This window comes from Podarcis muralis, chromosome 1 (assembly GCF_964188315.1).
Source record: "Podarcis muralis chromosome 1, rPodMur119.hap1.1, whole genome shotgun sequence".
In the NCBI taxonomy this organism is placed as follows: domain Eukaryota; kingdom Metazoa; phylum Chordata; class Lepidosauria; order Squamata; family Lacertidae; genus Podarcis; species Podarcis muralis.
Genome location: NC_135655.1, coordinates 127,931,829 through 127,944,702, shown reverse-complemented (window position 1 = coordinate 127,944,702; position 12,874 = coordinate 127,931,829).

Below are 12,874 nucleotides of genomic sequence, written 5' to 3'. Positions count from 1 at the left end.
CAGATTTCCTTTAAAGATACCTGTTTTGAAAGCTGATAATATGTGCATCTGTGGGTACTAATCTATCTAAAGGAGTATCTCCACCCCCATCATTCAGCCCTGACACTGAGGTCCAGCTCCGAGGGCCTTCTGGCGGTTCCCTCACTTTGAGAAGTGAGGTTACAGGGAACCAGGCAGAGGGCCTTCTCAGTAGTGGCACCCGCCCTGTGGAACGCCGTCCCATCAGATGTCCAGGAAATAAACAACTATCTGACTTTTAGAAGACACCTGAAGGCAGCCCTCTTTAGGGTTTTTTTTAAAAAAAAATGTTTGATGTTTTATTGTGCTTCTAATTCTGTTGGAAGCCTTCCAGAGTGGCTGGGGAAGCCCAGCCAGATGGGTGGGTTATAAATAAATTATTATTATTATTATTATTATTATTATTATTATTATTATTATTATTTCACTTGGCTCAAATTTTGGAACTCTCTGCCTATTGGCATCAGGCAGGTGAATGACCCCACAAACATCCTCTCTGCCTATCAGTGCCTGTTTGTTTTCAATCGTGCTTTATTTTCTTTACAGTTCTTTTTCATTCTTACTCAGGCCACGGGTAGATTCCCCCAGTTTTCTTGTTATTAGAAAGGGCTCCTTTTCCATTACCCGCTTCTGACTCTGCCCTAGAAAAGCAGAAAACAGCTTCAAGGGCAACAGAAACGAGGTCTGAGGTGACAAGCGACTCCAATTCAAAGGCCCGCAAACAAGTGAGAGACAGCGAGCCGCGTTCCGTTTTCCTCCCAGCAGACGTGCTGCGGTTCTTTGTCACCGAAGGCAATCGGCACACTCATGAAAATGTAACATTACGATTTCCAGCCCGCCTCTGACAATCTTGTTACCACATTTCCTGTCGAGCAAAAACAACCCTTTTCGGGGTGGTTTGATTTACAAGCATGGGCCAACGGAAAGGAAACAAACAAAATTCAGTCTGGTTGCGTTTGTTGTCATCGAGGCTGGATCGGAGAAGCAAAACTATCGGCTCCGACCGCTTGGGGTCCAATTCTCAGTGGCATTGCCAGTTCAGGTCATCCGGCATTCGAATAATTGGGAAACGGAGGTGTTTGCTTGCTAGAATAACATCCACAAATGCCTGCTCTATTTTGGAGGGGCAACTGCCACAATCGCTTGGGGAAAGGTGATCCGTTGCATATTCCAGAAGTCGTCGGTTATTTCAGTGGGTGTAATGTGGCTCTAGATTTCACTGTTTTGTTTCATTTTTACGATTAGGGGCGTGATGCCACGTGGTCAGGAAATCGTACATTTTCCAACATTTCTCCAATGAAAATAGGGATATCCTATTCAACAACAACAACAATTTTATTATTTATACTCCCGTCCATCTGACTGGGTTCCCCCAGCCACTCTACGCAGCTTCCAACATATATAAAAACATAGTAAAGCATTAAACTTTTTTTTTTAAAAAAAAGACTTCCCTATACAGTGGTACCTCGGGTTAAAAACTTAATTTGTTCTGGAGGTCCGTTCTTAACCTGAAACTGTTCCTAAACTGAAACATCACTTTTTAGTTAATGGGGCCTCCTGCTGCCGCACCGCTGGAGCACGATTTCTGTTCTCATCCTGAAGCAAAGTTCTTAACCCGAGGTTCTATTTCTGGGTTAGCGGGGTCTGTAACCTGAAGTGTCTGTAACCTGAGGTACCACTGTACAGGGCTGCCTTCAGATGGTTGGATAACTCCATACCCTCCAACATTTCTCCAATGAAAATAGGGATGTCCTAAGGGAAAAGCAGGACATTCCAATTTCAGATCAGAAACTGGGATGTCTTCCGTAGGAAAATAGGGACACTTGGAGGGTCTGAAATCGCAGCTATACAGTGATACCTCTGGATATGAATGGGATCCATTCCAGAGCCCTGTTCGCATCCTGAAGTAAACGTAAGATGCGACTGCACATCTGCGCGTGCGCGGGTCACATTTTGCTGCTTTTGCGCATGCACGTGACGTCATTTTGAGCATCTGCGCATGTGCGAGCAGCGAAACCCGGAAGTAACGTGCTCCGTTACTTCCAGGTCGCCGCAGAGCGCAACCCGAAAGTTACTTCAACCCAAGGTATGACTGTAATAAAAAAGGTAAAGGTACCCCTGCCCGTATGGGCCAGTCTTGACAGACTCTAGGGTTGTGCGCCCATCTCACTTAAGAGGCCGGGGGCCAGCGCTGTCCAGAGACACTTCCGGGTCACGTGGCCAGCGTGACATCGCTGCTCTGGCGAGCCAGAGCCGCACACGGAAACGCCGTTTACCTTCCCGCCAGTAAGCGGTCCCTATTTATCTACTTGCACCCGGGGGTGCTTTCCAACTGCTAGGTTGGCAGGCGCTGGGACCGAGCAATGGGAGCGCACCCCGCCGCGGGGATTCAAACCGCCGACCTTTCGATCGGCAAGCCCTAGGCGCTGAGGCTTTTACCCACAGCGCCACCCGCGTCCCTGCATGACTGTAATAGCTATACCAAAAATCCACATTTATATGTGTTCAATTCACTTCACATTACCCTAGACTAACCTGTAAGGTAGACTGCCCTCAGAGTATCCTTGCTTTCAACATGGTGTGCTATAGGTCACTTAAACATGTGCCTAACTGGACAAGCAAGAACCACAAGGATGAACACCATTTCTGCCATGGACATAGCTGAGAGGAGCTGTGGGTCACCTCTCCACCCGACATAGATTTTAAGTCCAAAGCCGTCTTCGAATCCTTGCTTGCCTAATCACCTGCTTCAACGAGACACTTTTCTATTTAAATAAATAAATGAAAAGAATATAGATTTTGTCTCTAGGGTTTCCCGTTCCAGGAAGCGAGGCAGTTAATCACTCATTTCAAAACTATTAATTTTATCTTGTTAATATTGAGTTTAATACTTTCGATACATATCCAGTCTTTCAATCTTCATAAAAACTCTTCTAACCTGACCTAATTGCATTTGCGAAGGTTGGATGTGCTGATGCGACAGGTTTTAACCCTAAAAGCTGTCCATGTCTTTGGGAGAGAGAATGTCGGTTATGGCATTTGCTTCCTCAGACAGGCCCAGCATCAGCACCCGCCACAGTGAGGCAAATGTGAGGGTCTCTGAAAGGCCCACCACAGCTCACACCAAACTCTCTTGATATTATTATTATTATTATTATTATTATTATTATTATTATTATTATCATCATCATCATCATCATTATTCTCCAGCGTTGTGAAGAGAAGCACTGGGTCAGGCAGTTGCAGCCACCAGCACCTGCCGTATTTTTTGCTCTATAAGACTCACTTTTTCCTTCCTAAAAAGTAAGGGGAAATGTGTGTGCGTCTTATGGAGCGAATGTAGGCTGCGCAGCTATCCCAGAAGCCAGAACAGCAAGAGGGATTGCTGCTTTCACTGTGCAGCGATCCCTCTTGCTGTTCTGGCTTCTGAGATTCAGAATATTTTTTTTCTTGTTTTCCTCCTCCAAAAACTAGGTGCGTCTTGTGGTCTGGTGCATCTTACAGAGCGAAAAATATGGTACCTAATTCCCAGTGTCTGGGCCAGAACCCAGAGGTATTGAGGGAATAGTTATTATCAATCAATCAATCAATTAAATTTGTATATCACCCTTCATCCATAGATCTCAGGGTGGTTCACAACATAAAATTACAATGTAAAAAAAAATACACCACAAAATACATAATAAAAATAAGAGCAAAAACAACCCAATAATCTCCCCTCCCACAACACATCTAAAAGGGCACCGGATGTCAACCAGTCAAAGGCCTGGGTGAAGAGGAACATTTTCGCCCGGCGCCTAAAGATGTATCATGAAGGCATCAAGCAGGCCTCCCTGATGAGAGCGTTCCACAAACAGGGAGCCACTGCAGAAAAGGCCCTGTACTTGTATTGCCGTATTGCTGCCCTCTAGACCAACCGCTGGCGGCGCTTAGGCATGTCAAACGAAAAAATTGCAGTTTTTTTGTAGAAGAAGAAGAAGAAGAAGAAGAAGAAGAAGAAGAAGAAGAAGAAGAAGAAGAAGATGATCAACAATTCTGGGGTCTTTCAGGGTGTCCTGGTTTTTACTTCTTGAAATATGGCAACCCTACTACTGGCAGAAAGGCTGTTTGAGGAGGAGGGGCAGCAGCCCCCAATAGTGACACCCTCTTCCCAAAAGGGAGAGAGGCCAGATTCAAGTGAGAGGGCACACCTGCAGAAAGCAGCACAAGGTGGGCTTCCCCCTCTGCATGTACTGCCTCAAATTTCTTCAGGAGCATTCTGAGAAACCCCAGAACAGTACTTTGTTGGGGGGGGGGGGAAGGGGAGGATCATTCTTTCTGGCAATCGGAAATGCTTCCATTGACAGAACCATCCAAATAGTATGACGCTGAATTTCTCCCCCAGCCCCAAAATGGCGCTCAGAAACTGGCGGTGTATTGTATTACAATACATGTCAAGAAGCTGTCAGTGGCTCACGGCTGCTTGCCCAGGAAAGTATAAAGTAAAGGGTAAAGGGACCCCTGACCATTAGGTCCAGTCGTGGCCGACTCTGGGGTTGTGGCACTCATCTCGCTTTATTGGCGGAGGGAGCTGGCGTACAACTTCCGAGTTATGTGGCCAGCATGACTAAGCCGCTTCTGGCAAACCAGAGCAGCACATGGAAACGCCGCTTGCCTTCCCGCCGGGCTGTACCTATTTATCTACTTGCACTTTGATGTGCTTTCGAACTGCTAGGTTGGCAGGAGCAGGGACCGAGCAATGGGAGCTCACCCTGTCGCGGGGATTCGAAACGCCAACCTTCTGATCGGCAAGTCCTAGAATAAAGACAAGGAAAAGTTTCTTACCATCCTTTTCTATTTCAATCTTTACAGACAGAGGTAATAGAACCCAGCCTCTTGGATAATCACATTGTCCTGTGTGAATCTCCACCCCCATCTCTCCCACTTCCTCATTCACCACTTCTATGGGTGCTGCCACGTGCCCTCTGTCCTTGAGCTCTTTGCTCTCCTACTTTTAAGGCTTGCCAGGTTCTGGGAGATGGTGGGTCTGGATTGCTTTCTAATGACAATGTTTTCCCAGTAGTGATGTATGGAAGTGAGAGCTGGACCATAAAGAAGGACGATCGCCGAAGAATGGATGCTTTTGAATTATGGTGCTGGAGGAGACTCTTGAGAGTCCCATGGACTGCAAGAAGATCAAACCGAGGACGAGATGGTTGGACAGTGTTCTCGAAGCTACCAGTATGAGTTTGACCAAACTGTGGGAGGCAGTGGAAGACAGAAGTGCCTGGCGTACTCTGGTCCATGGGGTCACGAAGAGTCGGACATGACTAAACGACTAAACAACAACAACTCCTGGCTCATATTGGATAAGTAAGCTCATTCCCAGTTTTTGAGCACCAAACCAAGGCCTTCATTGTCTCCTTTTGGCTTTGGTTCTGTCACTTGAACCTGTAATTTTGCACCTCAGCAGAAACCAGCAGGTGCTGAGGTATGGCCTTGGAAACATCCTGTTTTGCTTATGGCTTATGGCGAACGAAACAAGATAACACATTTGCCAGCAGCAAGAAGCATGAAACCTAAAGTGATCGCCACATGCTGAGTGTCTAGTATGCATTAGTCCTGTAGGAGGTCAAATGCAATCTGCTGTTAAAGGGAAATATCATCAAGAAGAGAAAAACACATCATCTGCCTCCCCAGTCGTATATATTCATTTGCCCTGTGTCTTAAGCTTTTCTTAAGTCAGCTGAAGGAGATCAGAGTTCTTCAGAGAGACGTAACTTCAAATCTTCTGTCATCTTTGGTGGCTATGTGATGTCAGTCAGAAATATTGGAGACAAATGTTGTTGTTGTTGTTGTTTAGTCGTTTAGTCGTGTCCGACTCTTCGTGACCCCATGGACCAGAGCACGCCAGGCACTTCTGTCTTCCACTGCCTCCTGCAGTTTGGTCAAACTCATGCTGGAAGCTTCGAGAACACTATCCAAACATCTCGTCCTCTGTCGTCCCCGTCTCCTTGTGATCTTTCCCAACATCAGGGTCTTTTCCAGGGAGTCTTCTCTTCTCATGAAGTGGCCAAAGTATTGGAGCCTCAGCTTCACGATCTGTCCTTCCAGTGAGCACTCAGGGCTGATTTCCTTCAGAATGGAGAGGTTTGATCTTCTTGCAGTCCATGGGACTCTCAAGAGTCTCCTCCAGCATCAGAATTCAAAAGCATCCATTCTTCGGCGATCAGCCTTCTTTATGGTCCAGCTCTCACTTCCATACATCACTACTGGGAAAACCATGGCTTTAACTATACGGACCTTTGTTGGCAAGGTGATGTCTCTGCTTTTTAAGATGCTGTCTAAACAACTATTGGAAACGCTATATCCTATGGCTGAACATATGGGGCTGAGATAGGCAAGTAAATGACATTGGCAGTAAATATTGAGGGGTGAAATGGGGGGGGGGGGAGGCTGCAGAATCTGTTTCTGCTGAATGATCATAAAATGAACTCATGGGGATTAGTTTCCAAGAGGCAGATACTGATTGAGTGCCTGAGATTGGAACTGCTGAGCACTTTGCATTTTCGAAAAATAAAACTCCATAAAACTGAAGTTGGATTTACATGATGAATCTTCCTCGGTATTTCAAAGATGTCAATGTGTGGGGTTTTTTAATACTAAAAAAAAAGTGATAGTATTTAATGTGTGCCGCAGTTAAATCTTTCGCTTTGATCATTAGAACTGATTTATTTCATGTTAAAAGTTGATATCCCCGGCCATCTGAGAACTTACTGCTTTGCTAAGGCACTAAATAGCATGGAGATGGTAATTTAGATGAAAATTCCTCACTCTTCTGCACCTTGATTTTATGCATTCATTATATCTATGTATGTGTGAATATATAGAAGTGCTGATCCATCTAATTCATTTTACTGTGAAAACTGACTAATCTTTTCTCTCTCTCCCCCCCCCCCCCGCCCCAAGTGAATTGAGCTGATAGTCATAGAACAGAAATGCAGACCTCTAAATTTCGGCTCACGAGGGAAATGGCAAATTAATATAATGTTCTCTCAGACTGCAATTCTGTACACGAGAGGTGGGGAACCTGTGACCCCTTCTGGATGAGGGGACTGGCGAAAAGAATGTATAAATATATATTTATATATATATTATTGATTTTAACAACTGAGGAGTACAAAAGTGCAGAGATGCAAGGAAAAAAGAACCACCGATCCCAGGCTCCGAAAAGAAAAGTTAAGTTCTACAAATTAGCCAAAAGCATTCTTTCCAAACAATACCCCCAATCAACAAACATAAACAAACAGACTTCTCTTGTGGGTTTATTATATCTCGGAAGATCAATCATGTGTCACTGGAAGTTTTGCTGAGGAGGTGGTTTTCTCTACATAACTTATGCAACCAAGTTGCATGCAACCAAGTTGCCCACAAACCATGCATTTACAGGGAGTGAGGCTCTCTGTTTATCGAACACCATACACTGAAACCAGTTCCTGTCTTTGATATAGCAGAAATCTTTGTTTGAGTGGCTGATAGTAAGAAGGCCACTGATTCTTTATGTATGATATTCAGATCATTATCGGTCTCCGGGGACAAGAGAGAGAGCAATGGGTCCAAATTAAGATGCTGACAAGCACAGACGTATTTGCACATGCTGACTCCCACAAAGCTTTAATAGTGATACAGCCCCACCACATATGCCTGTAGGAGCCAAGAGCCTCACAGCCTCTCCAACATTTGGTATTGGGGAGGATAATGAATTGTTTTTATGTGTTTGGCCACTGTGAGAACAGGATGTTGGACTGAATAATAACAACAACAACAACAACAATAATCTTTTATTTATACCCCGCCCTCCCCAGCCAAGACCGGGCTCAGGGCGGCTAACAACCAATAATAAAAACAAGTTGATTAAAATACAATTTAAAAGATTAAGATACAACATTAAAACATTAGGGTGCAATCTCTTCACAGGAGGAGAAAGAAAAAAGAAAGAGTGGGAGGGAATCAAATTGGCTCCAAGCCAAAGGCCAACTCTGTCTTACAGGCCCTGTGGAAAGAAATCAGATCCTGCAGGGCCCTGGTCTCATGAGGCAGAGCATTCCACCAGGCTGGAGCCAGTGTCGAAAAGGCCCTGGCTCTGGTTGAGGCTAATCTAACTTCCTTAGGGCCTGGGACCTCTGGGGTGTTGCTATTTATGGACCTTAAAGTCCTCCGTGGGGCATACCGGGAGAGGCGGTCCCGTAGGTTCGCACAGCTCAAGAATCCAGCATTCTTTTCTTTCCCTTTGCATATACAGTTTTTATAGAAGGTTGAGGGCCCCTGGATAGCCTTACAACACCCCTGCAGAGAAGGGTATTTGTGTGGGACGTTTAATCAGGGAAATTGCACCCCACTTACACCCCAGCCCGCTTCCACCTGGCAGAGCTCCACCCAGAGCCTCCAGAACTTAACTAAAGCCCCCTTTGAACTTGGTAATAACCCTGTGCACGAATGGCACAGATAAGGCTAGGTTCACCGTATTACTGGCTGGCTTTGTGTCAATAAATCAAAGAGCGCCAGTGACAATCTGCAATTGTACGTTCCCAGCCCAAACCGTTACACCTGAGTCCACGCCAGGAACTCTTTCTGGCTTGGTGTGGCCTTCAGAAGGGGAAGGTAGTGTCTCTGCTCACAGACGTGTGTCAGGCAGGCTTATGGAAGACAAGCTTCTCATATCCACCCACAGGGATGGTATGGAGTGTGCTTCCCAGCCTACCTAATTCTTACCATGTGGATTCCTGAGCAGGTAGCCACTGCACCCCATCGAAGGAGGCGTTCAGCTGACCTAGCAACAATTGCAGGAAGCAGCTCCCAGCTCCCAAACATGGGGCAAGCATCAGTGGCCTCAGTGGAAAGGATAGTGGCCCATTTTGGGACGAGCCTTGAAGAAGGCTGTCCAAAGATTAAGAGGGGGGAATGTAGGAGGTGAGGACAGGTGACCCCACCCAGGCCCGAAGTCACACCCCCACCCCCCAAAGCAGGCTCAAAGCTTTTCAAAATCATTTTCTCAGCTGCTAAGCATCTGCTCATTTGCTCTGCTGTTGCAAGGCAAAACCGTTACTTTTTATCAGTACAAGAAGGCTTCAAAAAGCTAATGAATAGGCTCTGTTCAAAGCAGGCCTGAGAAACGAATCTTATCTCATTCGGTTGCAACATCTTTGGACATGCTGAACCACCAGGGCTCCTCGACCCCTTGGCTCTCACTCCCCTTTCCTGGGAAGGGTGCTAAGAGTCCAATAGTCCCAAGACAGCTTTCTGTTCATGCTCAGAGGAACTCATGGGCAGGACTCTGGAAGAAGGAGGAGAAAGGGGGAGGGAACTGGAAGGGGTATATATATGCTTGTGCACATGACTGTGAACTCGTGCATGCTTTTTGTGAACTATCACACTTGCTCCTTCTACCAGTTCATGGATGGTAGAAATAAAGCTTTTTCTCTGAAACTATTCCTTGAGTGTCTGTTGACTCCCACTTCCCTTTCCCGGGCGCAATATTTTTCCCACCCGAGGGCAAAGCCTCATAAGGCTACAGTGTTCTCACAATGGCGAACTAAGTGCCTACATATGTGAAGCCCACCAGCAAAATCAGAACCTAAGGACTGAATGGGCCATTGGCTCCCATTTCTCCTCCTTTCCAACATGTGTTTCCTCAGGGAAGATAAATTAAGAATATAAGAGCAGCCTGATGGATCAGACCAGTGGTCCCATCTACTCCAGCATCGTGTTCTCACAATGGCTACGTATGTGAAGCCCACCAGCAGAATCAGAACCTAAGGGCACCCTCTTCTCCTTCAGTTTCCAGCAGCTGGTCTTCAGAAGCAACAGCCTCCAACCACAGAGGCAGAAGCAAGCACCAGGGTTAGGAGACCCTGATAGCCTTATCAGCCCGTGTTGTCCTTACACGGGCCTCATTCTTGTAACTCGGTTTTCTAAAACCCTCTGAATTCTCTTATCAGCCCAAGACAACTCCTTCCTTCCTCAAAGCAATTCTGCACACGCATCTCAGCTCTCCCTTATCGGCAGAGCTTCTGTACTTAAGTGATCCGATATGTATCAAAGCTGTCTTATCGCAGGCAGAAGCGAGGGATTCTCACGCGTGGACCTTGCCTCCGAGCCGGCAAAGTGTTGCGCTACATAAATCTGCAACCAGAAACGGCCCTTCGAAGCATAAACATGGCCTGAAATTCCCAGAGATCACAAGAGCCTAATTCTGTTGTGGTCAGACAGCAGCTGATGGGATCTGAGGATGACAACTCAGGCCTGTCGCTAAGAGAAGATGCTGTTTCTAGGCCAGTGTTTGTGTCTCTTTCCTGTGCTAGGGATGTTACATGGTGATGTGCAAGAGGTCTTTGCAAACCAGCGCATGAGCCTCAGAAGTCGCTGGAGCAGTGGAGGAATATTCAGTGCTGGGGGAAAGACCAATATGGGGTCATGCTCTTGTTGACAACAAGTGTGATATACGAGTTAGGATGTTTCTACTAGCATCAGGGAAACCAGTATGGAAAAGTTCCCTACTTTAACAGAGAATGGTCCTCGAGGACCTCAAACAGTCCTCTGTTTGAAGGGATGTCCAGCCCAAGTTCAGGTTAAAGACAGACGTTGAGAAGAATGGAGATCAGCAGGACCTTGGAAGGTGCCCAACAGTAGCAGCATCCGGGCAGGAGAGAAAAAGCAAGCACAGACAAGTCACCTGGTCCACTATGGTGGGATCTATTTAAATTAGAGTATTTATTTGTATATTTGCATCTAGACATATCAATTAGCTTTAAAAAATATTGTCCAGCCCAGGCCTCTTGATGACTGCCGTAATATTTGAACCCAAGCTGTTCACGTTCAGTAGTCAATGCCATTTATTAAATGGAAGCCTTTGGCTATGGCTAAACTAGGAAGACAAATTTCAGGCCTGTGTTACAGCAAAATATAGAGCATAGCATAATGCTAGTATAGTGTCAGCAACATAAATTGAACAAATGGATAATAAATTCATTGCATGGTGAGTTGACCTATAATAATTTCCCCAGAACACCTGATCGTATGTTATGCAGCAAATTTCTTTTCAATCTTCTGCGCTGTCCGTGTCAAGAGGTCTCTCAGAGTCACAAATTTGCCTGTTTTCAACAAGGAAACACATTTTCATGGGCTTTTCCCTTCTGTTAGGTGTTCTGGCTAGAAATTCGGCCAAAAGTTTCTGTCTAGGGCAGGTGGGGTGGGGTTTTGGGGGGATCCATTCCATCATGGGCAACTTTGGGGGGAACACGTGCCAGCGGTTTGTGAGGGAGACACAGGGGCAACAGAGTTTTTTATTCATTCGCTCAGGTGATTTACATGCCACCTCATATTTCGCAGAAACCTCGGAGCAGTTTACAACATCCTAAAAATACCGCAAATAAATGTCACATGCAACAAAAAGAGAGTAAAAATGTCCATATTTTAGAGCAGCACAGACAAGAATAAGATGCCCTCTTAAACATCAATATACCGTATTTTTTGCTCTATAAGACGCCCCAGACCACAAGACGCACCTAGTTTTTGGAGGAGGAAAACAAGAAAAAAAATATTCTGAATCTCAGAAGCCAGAACAGCAAGAGGGATCGCTGCGCAGTGAAAGCAGCGATCCCTCTTGCTGTTCTGGCTTCTGGGATAGCTGTGCAGCCTGCATTCGCTCCATAAGACGCACACACATTTCCCCTTACTTTTTAGGAGGGAAAAAGTGAGTCTTATAGAGCAAAAAATACGGTAAATGGAAGCAACTAACACATGGGGACCATGGCAACAACTAACACATCCAAAATACCTCAGATGCCATCAACCCCACCTATCAAACATTCATTCATTCAGTTAAGATATTGCCTTTCTGCCAAGTCATCCAAGGGCAGTCTACAATTTACAAACACCCAAACAAATATGTTACGTAAAACGTAGAGTGGCAGAGTCCTCTGAAGCCAACTGGAAGTCGATGGTTTGTGTGGTCCCTTGCCCGGCTCCCTCACCTCTGCCTTCCCTCAGAGCAGACTGTTCTTTCTTAAGCAGCCCCAGGAAAGGCGGAGATGCCCCAACAACTCTCTCAGGTCATGGCTGGTTCTGTCCGGAGTGTGTATTTATAGGTAGCAGAAGCACTCAGACATCTGGTGCTGTCTCCTCAACTTGAGTTCGCATGACATGGGGCAACATGACACACTCCTCTTTTTTAAAAAAAAAATGATATTTATTAAAGTTTAACAATTGCAAAAAAAGAAAAACAAACAATAAAAAGTTACAATACTTCAAAGATAAAAGAAAATACAATAAAAAACAGTACAACAAAGCAATAAAAAAGAAAAAAAGAAAAACATTTAAAAACAAAAACATTTTTAAAAAACACATCCGGTATTTTCATATCTTTATCTTTCATTTACTTGTTTCCTCGACTTCCTCACACCTCCCTTTTTTGTATTCTAATTCAATTAGCTATTTCAGCAAGTCCTTTCCCTCTTTCTCAAATTTTGTTCTATAATTTATCTTAACGCAATTTGACCTTAAATTTTACACTTTAACCCATTAACAATCCATTTTTACTTAATTCTTTATAACCTTTCTGCTAAGACCATGTAAGTTCATTCCAGCATCCTTCTGACATTCATTAATTTTACAATATTTCTGTAAATATACTTTGAATTTTTTCCAATCTTCTTCCACCGACTCTTCTCCCTGGTCTCGGATTCTGCCAGTCATTTCCGCCAGTTCCATGTAGTCCATCAGCTTCATCTGCCATTCTTCCCGACATGACACACTCCTCACTCCTGAAGCTCCTGGCTCTCACCAGAAAGGACCCACAATTGTCCCACAATACCCATGG